The 15266-nt window shown below is 38.2% G+C and overlaps 1 protein-coding gene across 1 annotated transcript in view; it reads right to left on the reverse strand.

The window, feature by feature from the left end:
- Positions 1 to 15266, reverse strand: part of SLC24A3 (solute carrier family 24 member 3) — a 2031466-nt gene that overhangs the window by 1513818 nt on the left and 502382 nt on the right. The gene's annotated exons all lie outside the window — the stretch shown is intronic.

Here is a 15266-nt window from a genome sequence, read left to right on the forward strand (position 1 = left end):
TGGTGCACGGGATTGGATCGCACCTGAATCGCCGCGCCATGTCTGGCGTTGTGGCACCTACGCCATGCGTGCGCCTGGCGCAAGGTTCATGAATCCCGGGGACTTATTAACACAGCGTGAATCATTCTCTTCTGAAATTGTATATGCACTGAATCTTTTTCGAGGTTGCATAGATATTTAAAAATAACATGAAAGTAGAATGTTAACACATATAAGAGTAAATATTTTCCACTACTGTGGTCTTCTTGGTGATTCATATGGTTCCAGCCCGTAGCAAAACACGAACATCCCAATATCGTAGTCCATGTCTTCAGAGGTATAGCTGACTCACCCAGTGCCTGCAGTCATTCCCCAATCTGGCACTCCTTATTGGTTGATCTTAATGAGTCCTCTGAAATGCAGGAGCCAATCAGGTCCTGTTTCTGCATGCCATTCCATACCCCTCGTTCCAGCTGAAAGTACAGTAAAATAAAAAAAAAAAAAAAAAAAAGATACAATAAAAGAAAAGCTGTTTATTTCTTTTAAACTGTAGCAAACTGCTTGCCAGATTGGTAGTAAACAGATTCTACAGTTTATACCATGCATGGAGCACTACAGCACTCAAATTTAACTTGAAAAAAACTCTTTTTCCTGTTTAAGCAGTAGCAAACTGCTTGAAACATTTGTAGTAAGCAGATGCTACATTTTACACGATGCATGGAGTGCTGCAGCACTCTAATTTAGTTTAAAACAAAAAAGAAAGAAAAACTCTTTTTCATTTTAAACTGTAGCAAACTGTTTATTACATTTGTAGTTAGCATTTGTTATAGTTAGACCATACACAGAGAGCTAAAGCACTCAGGGATCAGGATTGCCTGATTGTATCCTCTAACACTTTGCTTTTGGGGCAGCTGTCCCATTTGCACCACTCTTGTTATGCTACTGATCATCTTATACACCAAATACCAACAAAAGCAATTATTCAATAACAAAAACAAATGCTTAGTCGGTTTTATTATCTAGGCCATCTGAATAGTTTTTTTAAACACATTTATAAACTAGATACATTTTCATCAATGACGTATGCAGATACAATGAATAATACAAACAACTTTAACCATTTCCATTAGCTTGATGCATTGTATGTGTTTTCTTTAGCAATTATCATTCAATCCAATGATACATAAATTATTCAAGACCCGCCTTCTCTTAAAATTTACTCCTCCTCCTAAGCATTATTCTGCATACATTGTTCCCACAAATCCCATTCATTTCTATCTGAAAAGTACTCTATAGGGATTTTTTTAATTGTCCCTGCCAGCTCATTACATTCAAAAATCATGCTTCCAATTACATTTCTCTTTCCCAAAACACCTGTAATAATTGTTATCTTACTGAGGAAAAATTATCTGAAGTCTCACAGTGTTAAAAATACCTATGCAAACACTTCCATACAAACATATTACATCAACTGGAATTTGTTGCATATTTGGGTGCCCTACCAATGTCCTCTCACCAGGGCTGGCCTTTGGTCAACTGGTTCCCTAGACAAATGGGCTCTATAGCACCCCCCACCAGCAACCAGTGCTCCAATCCCAGTCTACCTACATCATCCAGATTACTTTTTTCTTCCTTTTTCTCACAGTTTGTCTTACTTTTCAGCTTTTCCTGTATACATTCAACATATTTTAAATAAGTTATTTCTTTACTACAAAAAACAAAATAAATACTGGAGAAGTGCCCCTGCTAGAGCTGCACCCTGGGCATCTGCCTAGCTGGCCTATGCCTAAGGCTGCTCCCACTTTTCCTTTGTATATTGCCTTTCAATTCTCTCTCTTCCTAATCTTTTCTAAACACTTCTGACTGATTTATATAGTTATCATTCAGTATTTTATACACCCTACTAATTAGCCCTTTTTGACAGCAGTTTCTGTTCTAGACGCAATTAAAACTCAACCAGAGCTGGTATTTCTCTTAGCACTTCCCTAGCCCATTCTCTTTACCTATACTCTGTTATCAACACCTGGTAGGTAAGGTAGCTTATTACCTGCAGTCCAAACTTACGTTTGGCCTAATCTCATTCTGTTACCCTTCTCTCCATATGACTGCAACAAAGGAAATTATTTTTCTGAGCTGAGATACAAGATCTAAATCGCTTAAACGTGGTAAGTTTTTGTGAAGTTTAATGCTATTGGCTATGAAAATAAATATTACTAGAAAACGGAAATCAAAATCTACATCAACCACGAGTAAGTTTTGAATATTGGAAAGGTGATAAAAACATTGAAGGCCGGATCTTTAGAAAAGGAAAAGAAAAAATTCCATCTGAATATTTACTGAGCATTATAACCTATTCGGGTCACTTATTGAAAGCACTTAAATTATGAAAAAAGCTTAATGAATGGGGTGATCTCCCCTGTTAATCATTGCTCATAGCAACTGCATTATTTCCAATAGACATCCAATTTCTTGCTTTAATAATTAAATCTTAAAGTTACATCTTGCCACAGGAAAAAATCTAATTTCTCTCCAATGATTAATTTTCTAAAATTTACTTTAATTTTTAACGTTTAACAAATATTCCTGCTTACAACAGTTGATAGTCCAACACAGCTAAGAAAATGCTTGCACCATCATTCATCTGTTGCATTACACAACACAGCCTCCCTGTACTCTGTCACTCTTGCTGTTCCTCTCTTTCCTCATCTGTTTCCACTGAACGTATAGTCAGCCAACTTTACAATCCCTGTACATCAGTCTCCATTACTTCACGATACAAATGCACTGGCACTTACACCATACCAAATGCAACTTGCATTTTGTGAAACAATTTTCTACACTATGTCCTCTAATTCTAGTTGACTAGCATGTAAATAAACTAGTGTGAAAACTAACTTATACATCTGGAAAACTGGGTTTTTGATACTATCTGTTTTTATGTGGGTGGAAAGTTAAGGCTCTAGAAAAACATAGGAACAGAGGAACAGTACCAGTCAAGCAATCATAAGGACCATAGGATGCCTAATCATACTCAAGTAGACACGTGGAAAAGTTCTTGCCACCCTTTTCAAGCACTTCATAATGCTCACCTCCCAAACTGAACAGGACAGTATATGATAACCCTTGTGTAAATGTGTATGTCCTCATCCAATCATCAGGTCTAACCTAAAAGGTAGCCAAAGCAGTACTTTGTGCATCTTATAATGGTAACAGATTCTATAGACTAGGAATATGTTGAGTTAGAAACCTTTCCCTACAGCAATTCTTGCTTTATTTGCTGGTGTAAATTTAGGTCCCTAGTGTGGGTAGTGGTAACTTATACCATAGGCTGGGAATACATTGAGTTAGGAACCTATCCCTCTAGTGAGTCTTGTTTTATTTGTTGGAGTGGATTTAGATCCCTAGATTATTGTAAAGCCACTGATTTTGTAAATAAACAAACAGGAGGTCAAATAGGATTGACATGAAAGGTGAAACAATGTCACCTCAAAGTAGCTGGTAGGAGGCTAAGTTTATGGAGAGTCCTGCTAATCTACTGGACTATAGAAATCTTTGGGACCTTTCTACGTGAGCAATATACTTCTATTTGTACATATGAGAGGGGATATTGTACTGAATGATGAGTCTGATAAGGGAAGAGAACAGTGGTACAATGACTTATTTGAATTTTGCAGACATTTCTTTGAAATTTATTGGATGAGCTAGGAAGATCTCCTGAATGTGGCAAAAATGAGATTATAAAATAAATGCTCATTACTATGCAAAAACAAGCATGCTAATTGGACAACCAAGCAGAGTGCCTGTTTTAAATCAGGAATATACCAAGAGAAATAAGTCCAGCTACTGAAGTACCTTTGAGCGGCCAGACTTTCTATAGGCAAATGCTGAAGGACAGAGCAAACTATAAGAACAATCAGCTAATTTCTGTAAAACTAAACAAACAGAAACCTACCTGAATTTCATAACATGTTTGTGCTGTCCCTCATAAATCTCTTATTTTTTAATAGTTAAAAAAATAGCAACCAAGTTTCTGTTTTCACCATCTCTTCTCCTGCACTGATGTACTGTGCAGTTATGAGAACATAAGTCCCATACACATGCATAGAACATCAGTATAGGGAAGACAACATAGAAGAAGACTGAAGTGCTATTATACAAGTACATTATTTCAGAAAGGTAAGTAATTTCTTTTTTAAATAATGCAATTATATAATAACATTAATCCATGAATGTGCATGGGTATATCAAGATTTACCCACAGTTGATGTGGTTTGATCATGAGGGTGAAGACTGATCAAACCACACTAACCATGGGTAAATCCCGATATACCTATGCAGAGTTATGACTTATTGTATAATTACCAATAAGAGAGAGAGAACTGTCCAAGCCTCTTATGACCACATCTGTCTGAAGAGGAGCTCCACTTATATTATTTGAAGTGGGAGTACCTTTTCTTGCTGAATGCTACTCTAGGCTGCATTTTTTTGTATTTATCTTTAAACCATTTGTGGTTCATCAGGTGTGTTCATATCCCTGCACTTGCAGAAACTTTTTGTATCAGCGGAGGAATGGATAACAGTGCCCTGCTTACGATCATCAGTAAACTTGTTCAACCACGCTTGTGGAATATTAGTTTGAATATCTGTAAAATAGGTCTCGGGATTGATGTCTACGGTGCCCTTTTTGTTACAGTTTTACATTCAGAGACAGTACCAGTAACTTTCACAACTTGGGATCTGTTGGATAGCCAATTTGTAATCCAATGGACAATGGGGTTTACATTAAGTTTGTCTAATTGTTCAATAATACCAGAATAGGAGATAGTTTCAAAAGCCTTGGTCAGATCAAGATAAGCAACATTTATGAAGTCACCACTACCCACAGCCACAATAATCTTAAAAATAAGCTTACTAGGTTCAGGCTGCAGGACTTGTCTTTCACAAACCCAAACTGATTGAGATCCAAATCAGTTAAGCTGCCTATGTGTGCATAAATGAGTTACGTTATCATATGTCCTATGGTTTTGCGTATAAGGCTGGTGAGGCTGATGGGCCTGTAATTGCCCAGGTCTAGATAGGGGTACCCTTATGTAGGGGAGTCACATAGGTTGTTCTTCAGGCATCAGACACAAGCTCTGTGAGCGGTTTATGTAGATGCTTGGATAATATATATTTGGCATTGATTTGAATGCAGGCTGATATGTTGTCTTGTGCCATAGAAGGTATTCTAAGACCTGTTCCAGGGTGATTTCAGGGGAAATTATATTTTTAGGGATAATGGGGAAACAAAGTGGATAGGTGGGATAAAGTTAGCACTAAATGTGGCTGTTAATATATTGGCTATATATCTAAGAATAGAATGTGTGACACTATTATGGATAAACTGAGCGGCTTGTTGGACATTATTCCTTGATTCTTCTAACATAACTGATGAAAGATATTTAATTTCATTTGGTATCTATAGCAATATTAAGCATTCTAATAGTACTTTAAAGGTCCTCTTTGGCATGTTTAAGTGTGACCTATATGTAAAGGCAATGTGGATTTATTTACTTTATTTCTTTTGACAATTTTAACCAGGAAAGTATACTAGTCCTAACACCATTTTCAAGCTTGACCTGGACAACAACACATACCAAAGCATAATTCTTCATGTAATGTATACAATAAACATTGGGAAAATACAGCAATATGATGTAAACAAATTGTGCATTAGCAGTGTAATAAAAAGTAAATTAAAAGCAAAACAATTGAGCAGAAGACAGCTAAGAGAAGGTTTGCAAAGGAAAAGGAGACAAAGTAGGAAGTATAAACAAATGAAAGAGATAACTCCATTGGCAAAGTTATATAAGCATTAATGAGATATTCTAGTAGGATCAGATTTCATACAAAATTTAATATTTTTTCTTTCATTACAGACCTTAATAATAAAGAAGCTCAAAGTTTCATGAATTCTTATTAGGCTATTGATTTCTGAGGATCTTTAGAATGCTAGCCATGCATTCCCATGAACTTTAAGCCCTAATATTTTAAGTATGAATAACCCAGAGATGAACAGAATATTTACTTGTTGCCCCATCCCATGCATGTGGGACGAGGGTACTAAACCAGGGATGAATTTGTGGTTACCCACCCATTCGTCCAAATTACGTCTAAATAGTGTAAGAAAAGTACTTTGCTTTATGTTTCTAAGGTTTCTAAGACAGTTAAAGAGAGAGAAATTGATTCCAAAAAAATGGTATTCTCTATGATAAAAACCTATCCCTCCAATAATTTCTATTTATGTTGCAAAAAAGATTTAGATTTCTTGGGCAGCTGCTTATGCCCCAGTTGGACTTGCGAATGTGCAGTATGTCTAACAGATGATGTACTGTGATGGCTGTGCAGGGTTTCTCAGTAGTCTGTATGACACTGAGAAGAAGAGAAAGGATTTGAGATGGTTTACACACTTTTTTATAATTCAGATCCCTCAATTTTCTTAGTATGAAAGCACTGCAGGTCAAGTTGTGTCAGATGTTTGAACAAGTACATACTGAAAGGGGCATTATACTCAATGACTGGCCTGATGAGTGCAGAATACAGTGGAATGATATCATCCCTGGACTCTTAGTAATACAATATGCAATAAAAATGGACTTTCTTATAAAAGTGGATACCTGGTGAGCAAAGCAGAGTTCTAGTCTGCATAGGTTCCTGGGTTCCTAAATACTGGATCAGTTTTCTGTGGGATGAGTTGTCAATGTCATATTTACAAGGGATGTCCTGCTAGCTGAAGGATACTACTGTGCATTTAGTTTTAGTCTATGGTTTTAATACCAGCTATTTGTTAGGGAAAGATCCTCTTAGGGGATCTTCTTGGTGTCATCTGGGCAGGTTATGATGGAACCTAATTTACAATCATCTGCAAACTTGCTCAACCATAAATCCTTAACAGTAGTTCTGAACTCCAACAAGTAAATGCGAAAGAGGAGTGGCCTAAGGAGCGAACCTTGGGGTGACAAGGTCTTTTGGAGGAGGTAGAGCAGCCCATCCTAAACTATTGGGCTCTATTTGTGAGACAATTTGTTATCTAACATATTACATTGGGATTAACATTTAGCTGGAATAGATTATCTATATCTGAGTGTGGGATGGTGTTGAAAGCCTTTGCAAGGTCCTGATATGCAGTGTGTACTGATATGACCTCATTCAGCGCATTGGTAACCCTCTCAAGGAAGTCAGCTAGGTTAAGTAAGCAGTATTGGCTCTTGACAGATTCAAACTGGTTTGGGTTAACAGTTTGTACATTATCTATGTACTTATATATTAATTCGATAATGATCCCTTCTATGGCCTTACAGATGAAGTTGATCAGACTTACGGATCTCTAATTTCCTTTGTCCATTGACGCCCCACCATTGCACAAGGGGATGACAGTTGCATTTATCAAGCACAAAGTCAGTTTGGAGGCTGACATTGAATAGTCTCTGTAGGAGGTCTGATAGGCCCTTTTTCAGGCTGGCCAGAAAGCAGCCTGGTATGTTATCCTTCCTCAAAGAAGCAGTTTTCTTGGTATTGAATAGAGCCTTGGATATTTGCTCATGGGAGATTTGAGGGAAGGGTGTAGAAACAGAAAGAGATCTGGGAATCTAGAAGGAGAGAGGGGGTGAGGTCAGAGCTAAATCTTTCTACTAGTAGATTGGCTATGTCCTCTGAGTCCGAGTATGTGATATAATTTACAATTAGCTCTCTGCAATGCTGGGCATTGTTTTGTAAGGTTTCTGACATAGTTAAAGAAGGTTTTGTGGCTGTACTTTGCCTGTGTGGCTATTTTTACCTAATATCTAGCTTTGTTTGATTTTATCAGGGTCTGGAGTTCCCTGATAAGTTTAGCAATAGCTTTCTGCATCTTGAGAGTTACACTTATTTCAGGTAGAATGAGTTGTTTTTCTTTTGTTATTACAGCCTGTTTACATCTGGGTTCCACCACAGAGGTTTATTATTTAATTTGATGATGTACTTACTTCAGAGGTGGAAGATGCATCTATGCAGCTATTCATATGATGACAATGAATTCTGTATAAGCAGAGAGGTCAATGAGTTGGATGGAGATTCTGAATTTAGCCAGGTCATCACAAAGTTTCAGTAGATTAGCCTTGGTTTCAGTCTTACGATAAGTGTAACTGATTTGTGGTCTGATTGACTATGTTAAGAGTTAGAATTGGCAGGGACCAAGTCCATGATGTATCACCCCTGGTTGGTGTGCAGACTAACTGGTCCAGAGAGTTTGCATTGATGAAGTCCAGAAATGTCTCAGGATACATATTAGACTATCCCAATTAATGCAGGGGTAGTTGAAGTCCCCTAGGAGAATGATGTTCATTGTAATGTTTATGGACTCTATACTAGTTAGGTAGAAGTTAGGAGCTGAGTGGGAAACAGAGGGGTCCTACAGTTACCCATGATGTGATAAGAGGTTTTATTAATGGTAATTTGGACATGGAGGAGTTCCAGATTGTTATCTTGTCCAATTGGTCTGGAGATGAAGTGTTATTTTATGAAGGCTGAGACACCAGTATCTTTAGTGCCTTCACCTACTGCGGTAAGCCTGGACATGTGGTATAAATTAAAACTCTGCACTGGTGGGGTGCTGGCAATAGTCTTGAACTAGGTCTTTCTGAGAGTGAACATATCAGTCAGAGCCATAGCTGGCTTGTCCAGTGCCTGGTGCCTGTTCTTAATGTAGCATTCCATACCTCTCAAGTGTACCTCATTGCAAGGAATGTACCTCATCTGGGGTTTTAAAAAGTGCATGTTTCTCGAAGTTCCACATCAAAAAGCTCTGTCACACATTCAATGTTAGGAATTTTTTAAACTGATATCTATGGTAAACAGAAAAGAATCAAATTAGTTCATTAAAATATCTTTTTCATATGTAAAACCAGCATATTTTAACCATCCCATGACCTTCATAGTTGAAGTTGTTAGCAAGCTGTTAGTAGGTGTTCCACATTCGCACATTTTTTCACATTATAAGAGCTATTGTTCCTCATTTCTGACATGGAAGGTTGAGAGCTATGTAGCACTCCGCCCCATGAGTTCTTCAAGTGAAGAACAAAAAAAAAGTAAGTACTTTGGCTTACACTGTACATTTGCACCGACTTTCTACAACAGACTCACACACCCCTGAAGAGAAAAAAAAAAAAAGGCACTTTGGCTTAAACTGTAGCAAGCCAAATGATAGATTTGCAAAATTGGCTTTCTACAGCAGCTACAGTGGATATAAAAAGTTTACACACCCCTGTTAAAATGCCAGATTTTTGTAATATAAAAAAAGAGACAACAATAAATCATTTCAAAACTTTTCCCACATTTAATGTGACCTATAACCTGTACAATTCGCCTATTCAGAGGTGATCTCTGCCTAAAATACAAAGCTATGTCAAACCCAGAGCTGTTCTCTAGGGACCTAAACCTTGTCACCACAATAAACTAACATGCCGGAGGGATAGATTCCTGTCCCAGAGACTTCCCATGCTCTGGAATAAACTACCTATCTATATCAAACAAAGCTCCTCATTAGCACTCTTCAAGAAAAATCTCGATGTTTGGATGGGAAATAGGAAATTCACCCCGGGGATCACTTCTGTGACTCTGCTCGACAGTGGCACAGAAAAATAATTTTCTTGGGTGGCAAAAGGCAAGGTACATTTTTGGCTGGGCTTGTATAGGCCCCAGGGCTGATAGCCTAGTACCTACCTATGAACAACAAACAAATCTGTTAGGGGAAAAATATAAAAAATTTAAAAAGTACAATACGCTGCTTCCATAAGTGTGCACACCCTTAAACTAATACTTTGTTGAGGAACCTTTTGATTTAATTACAGCAGTCAGTCTTACTCAGTTGCCTTCTACAGCAAAAGCCATGGTTTGCAGAGAGCTTACAAAGCATCAAAGGGATCCCATTGTTGAAAGGTATCAGTCAGGAGAAGGGTACAAAAAATGTCCACAGCATTGGATATACCATGGAACACAGTGAAGACAATCATCAAAAAGTGGAGAAAATATGCGACAACAATGTAGTTGCAAAGAACTGGACGTCCCTCCAAACTTGATGAAAAGACAAGACAAAAACTGGTCAGGGAGGCTGTCAAGAGACCTACAGCTACACTGAAGGAGCTGCAGAATATCTGGCAAGTACTGGTTGTGTACTACATGTGACAACAATCTCCTGTATTCTCCATATGTCTGGGCTATGGGGTAGAGTTGCAAGACGGAAGCCTTTTCTTACACAGAAAGCCATCCAGGTCTGTCTAAAATTTGCAAAACAATACATCAAGTCTCCCAAAAGCATGTGGGAAAATGTGTTATGGTCTGATGAGAACAAGGCTGAACTTTTTGGCCACAATTCCAAAAGGTACGTTTGGTACAAAAACAAAACTTTGCATCACCAAAAGAACACCATCCCCATGGTGAAGCATGGTGGTGGCAGTATCATGCTTTGGGGTTGCTTTTCTTCAGCTGGAACTGGGGCTTTAGTCAAGGTGGAGGGAATTATGAACAGTTCCAAATACCAATCACTTTTGGCCCAAAACCTTCAGGCATCTGCTACAAAGCTGATGATGAAGAGGAATTTCACCTTTCAACATAACAATGACCCCAAGCATACATCCAAATCAAAAAAAGAATAGCTTCACCAGAAGAAATGAAAGTTTTGGAATGGCCCAGCCAGAGCCCAGACCGAAATCCAATAGAAAATTTGTGGGGTGACCATACGAAGGCTGTGTACAAGAGACGCCCTCACAATCTGACAGATTTGGTGTGCTTTTGCAAGGAAGAGTGGGCAAATATTGCCAAGTCAAGATGTGCCTTGCTGATAGACTCCTACCCAAGAAGACTGAATGCTGTAATTAAATCAAAAGGTGCTTCAACAAAGTATTAATTTAAGGGTGTGCACACACAACAAAGTATTAGTTTAAGGGTGTTCACACTTATGCAATCAGTGTATTATACTTTTTTATTTTTTATATTTTTTCCCCTAACAGATTTGAATTATACAGTTGTAGGTCACATTAAAGGTGGGAAAAATTTTGAAATGATTTTTTTTTATATCACAAAAGCCTGGAATTTTAACAGGGGTGTGTAAACTTTTTATATCCACTGTACATACCTCCTCAGCTCTTCAAACAAATCAAAAAAAAAAAAAAAAAAAAAAAAAAAAGAATCCAGACACTTCTTCACGTCTCGAACCCACCATTAACACTTTCAACCCAGGGCAATGGCCCCTTTCACCCTCATCCTTGCTTAACTACTGACATCAATGATTTCCAGAGAAGGAGTATTTGTAGAGATGTTATCCAGACTCTGTTTTATTTTGGAAGCTTTTGATGACACTATAGGAGTGGACATGGTTTTAGCCAATATACAAAAGTCTTGGGGGGCAGGTGCAGACCACCCTTCGCAAAGCATTTACGACTGTCTACCATCTCTTGAATCTTTTTAAGTGCTTTTAAAGCATGATATAATATAGTTGTGTAAGTAAACGTACCATAACAGTAGATATATGAATGGATCACTACTACAGTATCCTAAGCTATGTGGGATGTCCTTCCAAGGATCAAACCAACTGGCCAGCTTCCAATGTTTTTGGGACTCCTTGACACACCCTGGCCATTGTCATCTGCACATGTGAAAGGAAAGTAGTATAAAGGCAGTGGTTAGTGTGCTCAAACTTCTGAGCTTTCATACCGCAGAAAAAGGGGACAAGAGCCCTGATCAGTAGGAACCAGACCAACAAAAATCCTACACCATGGCATAAAACTAGCAAAAAAAATTAGGGATGAAGGATGGGAAAGGCTACTGTAGCAGTGATCTCTTTGAATATTTACTGTCATGGTAAGTTTATGTATACAACTGTACTATGTTCACCATTACATCACTGCTGCAGTAGCCTAAGCTATACAGGACAAATATCAGAAATGAGTAAGTAAAGGAGGAGGAAGATGGATCAGACCCCACAGGAATCTAGTATGTAGTGCTTGATAAAGGTGTGTACAAATGACCAAGTTGCTGTTTCTAGCATACTTCCAAAAGCCACAGAAGTAGCCAGGGCCCTGTAACAGTGGGCCCTATCTTTGCCTAGATGTGTTTTGTTATGGTAACATTAGATAAAAGAAAACATGTGACAACTATTCAGAAATAATTTCTTTAGATACTGGTTGCCCCCTTTTCTCATCTTCACAGGACTCAAAGAATTGAATAGAAGACCTGAAGGTCTTTGTTGTGTCAATGTAGTATATGAGCTGTGCATGGGCATCCAGAGTGTAGAATTATTTTCCCTCATTATTTTGGATCATGAAAGAAACAGAGAGAAGAATAGCCTGGCTTAGAATAAAGTCTTAAATGACCTTGGGCATAAACGAAGGATTTGTTTTCAAAGTTACCCTATCTTTGTGAAAAATGAGACGGGTGATTCACCATAAGACTTTTAACTGAGATACTATTCTTACAGAAGTCAACAGCAATCAGTAACACTGCTATCCAAGTTTAAGAACTTCAAGTAAGCCACGTGAGCAGGTCCAAAAGAAACCCTGTTGAGATTTTCTAATAGAAAATTTTCTAATAAAAAAATGATGATCCCAAGAAGGGGCCACCTGTCAACTAAGTGGCAGATATTTAACTCCCATTTCAAAAAAAAACTGTTTCACAAGAGGTAGGGAAGAAAGGGGGGATCTAGGGGCAAAAAAGCAGGAAATGGCTAAGAGATGAATCTTGATAGAAGAATAAGAAAGACCATAAAATAATAACTAATGTAAATAATGCAAAATCACAGGCATTTAAGCCTTAATAGGATCCTGGCTCTTCGACTGGCACCAACTAGAAAATCTTTTCCACTTATCCATATATGATTTTCTATTTACAGGTTTCTTTGCATCATATAATACCTGCTGTACTTCCCTAGAATGCAAAGGTGTAAAGGCCTAAAAGATATTAGAATTCTATCATTCAGGCAGTGAAATGTAAGTCCATTCCATGAGAAAGTTTGTGGTCATTTCTTTGTTTATGTACCACATCACTGTGGTTTTATCTGTGATTACTAAAAGAGGGCTTGGAGTCCCAAGATGGTTCAGAGATTGAACAGTATTTATCAGAGCCATCATTTTCTTGATATTTATATCTTACAGCTTGTCTTGTTTGTTCCATAAAATCTGCACTTTCACTCCCTCAGTCACAGCTCCTCAAGCAAAGTATGAAGCAGTCTGAAGCAGATGCCATAGATGCCTTATCTAATGTCCATTGCCAGTCCTTGAGGTGATGCCCCTCATCCTTAGGCTGAGAAGAAATAAAAAGAAAACTCATTCTCCATCCTGGTGTTCCTCAACTATCTCCAAGGAGCAGTATGTTGTGCAAAGAGTTATACCACACACAAAGAGATGAAGCAAGCACTTTGCATCTGTCCTGGGTGCAAAAGCAGTACTTCCATAATGGCATTCAGAAATGGGGATATAGAAATTTATGCATCTGCCAATCTTGCCCTTTATAACTGTGCACCTAGGGCATCTGACCCATCTGCCTCACCCTAGCTACATTTCTGGTGTAAAGTGTCTGTTGCTACAGAGTGAAGGTTGGCAGGGAGAAGGGAAAATCTGGGCTGAGACACAAGTAATTCACCCACCAATTTAACTCCATTTTTGCAATTACCAGTACTGGAATTTGAAATGATAGAGTATGCTGGTGTGGAGTGCACCCAGATTTGACCGATCACTGAATCTTTTTTGTGTCATGTCTGGCCATGGAAACCATAAGAATAGTTGAGTCCATCAAATGTAGAATTCTGAGATATTCTCAGACTGATACCTGTGTCTGGTATGAAAGTGTCAGAAATTGTTTCCTGTAGCTTTCCAGTTTGTCTTGATTAAGAAATGCCATCATAAATGTTGTATCCGCAAGCCATCCTAGAAACACTATCTGAGAAAGGGAATGAGGAAAGATTTCCTTCTGTTCACTTGAAATCCTAGGCTGAAAAATAGGTTTACTTCCAAAGCCACAGATTCTTTACAAGCTCTAGGAGAACATGCAAAAAAATCAATCATCTAAAGAAGGCAAATGTTCATTTTTTCAGTCAGCAATACTCTTTTGCAGCAGCCAAACAATTTACAAACACTCTTGAGATTGTAGATGGCCCAAATGGCAAACAGACTGAAAATGCAATCCAGACACAGAGAAATGCAAAAAGCCCCTGAAAATAATGTTGACAGGAATGTGATGGTAAGTGTCCTTTAAATCCAAAATTGCTAGCAAACTGGCAGTTGGAAAGAGGAGTGAGTAACCAAGACTATCAAGAACGCAGTTTGAATTTTGGAACTATTATGTGAAGGTTTACAAAAGAAGGGTCTAGGACAGGTCTGCATGCTGTTTCTTTCTTTGGCACTGGAAAAAATGCTTGAATAAAATCCCTTTTTAGTTTGATGTGAAGGAGCAGGGTATATTGCCCTCTAATGCAGTATCTGATTCAGAACAGGAAGGAACCAACCAGTTTGATTGGAAGAATCTGGTGAAAATGAGGAAGGAACACCCATTGCCAGCTTGCAACCTATTAGAATGATTTTCAATACCTAGCTATCTGAGGTTGTCTGGTGTCACAGAGGATACTGAAGACCTAAACACTGGGACAGATTTACAGGATTGTCAGGGTGGGGAAAAGGGGAGCAAATCTTGAGTTGGCAGACAGACAGCTTGTTTTTTAGGTTCTCATTGGTTCTGGGAGGATCCACCTTTCATCTTTTAACCTCTATGCCACTGTTTTTATTTATTTATTTTTTGCCTGACTCTTGTTGGGTACACTTGTTCTACTTCCTAAACAAGAAACCTGAACTAGAAAAGAAGATTGACTATGTTATATTCAGGAAGGGAGGGCTGAAAAATCTGTCTAACCCCTTGAATTAACATTCTCCTTTAGTCAAACCTCTTAAGCACCTTGGTAGAGGAAGGATGAAATAACACTTCTTTATCCAGGGGAGCATTTAAAACTTCAGTTATAACATCCTCTTGTACATTTTGAGACTATAACCAAGCAAGTTTTCTCAAAATAGAGCCAATGATAGCAGCTCTAGAAACAACATCAGCAGTGCCATAAGTACGTTTCAAATAATGTTTGATTACCTGAGACATGGCATACACCAGAGAACACAGAGATGCCTTAGCAGCTGAAGGAAGGAGATCAGCAATTAAAACATGTAAACCAGTGGACAATTTACAATTCTGAAAGCCAGGGGGGAAAAATGTTTTTACCAAACTTGTCTAAAACC

Source organism: Protopterus annectens, chromosome 1.part2 (genome assembly GCF_019279795.1).
Source record: "Protopterus annectens isolate FY-2018-M chromosome 1.part2, PAN1.0, whole genome shotgun sequence".
Lineage (NCBI taxonomy): Eukaryota > Metazoa > Chordata > Ceratodontiformes > Protopteridae > Protopterus > Protopterus annectens.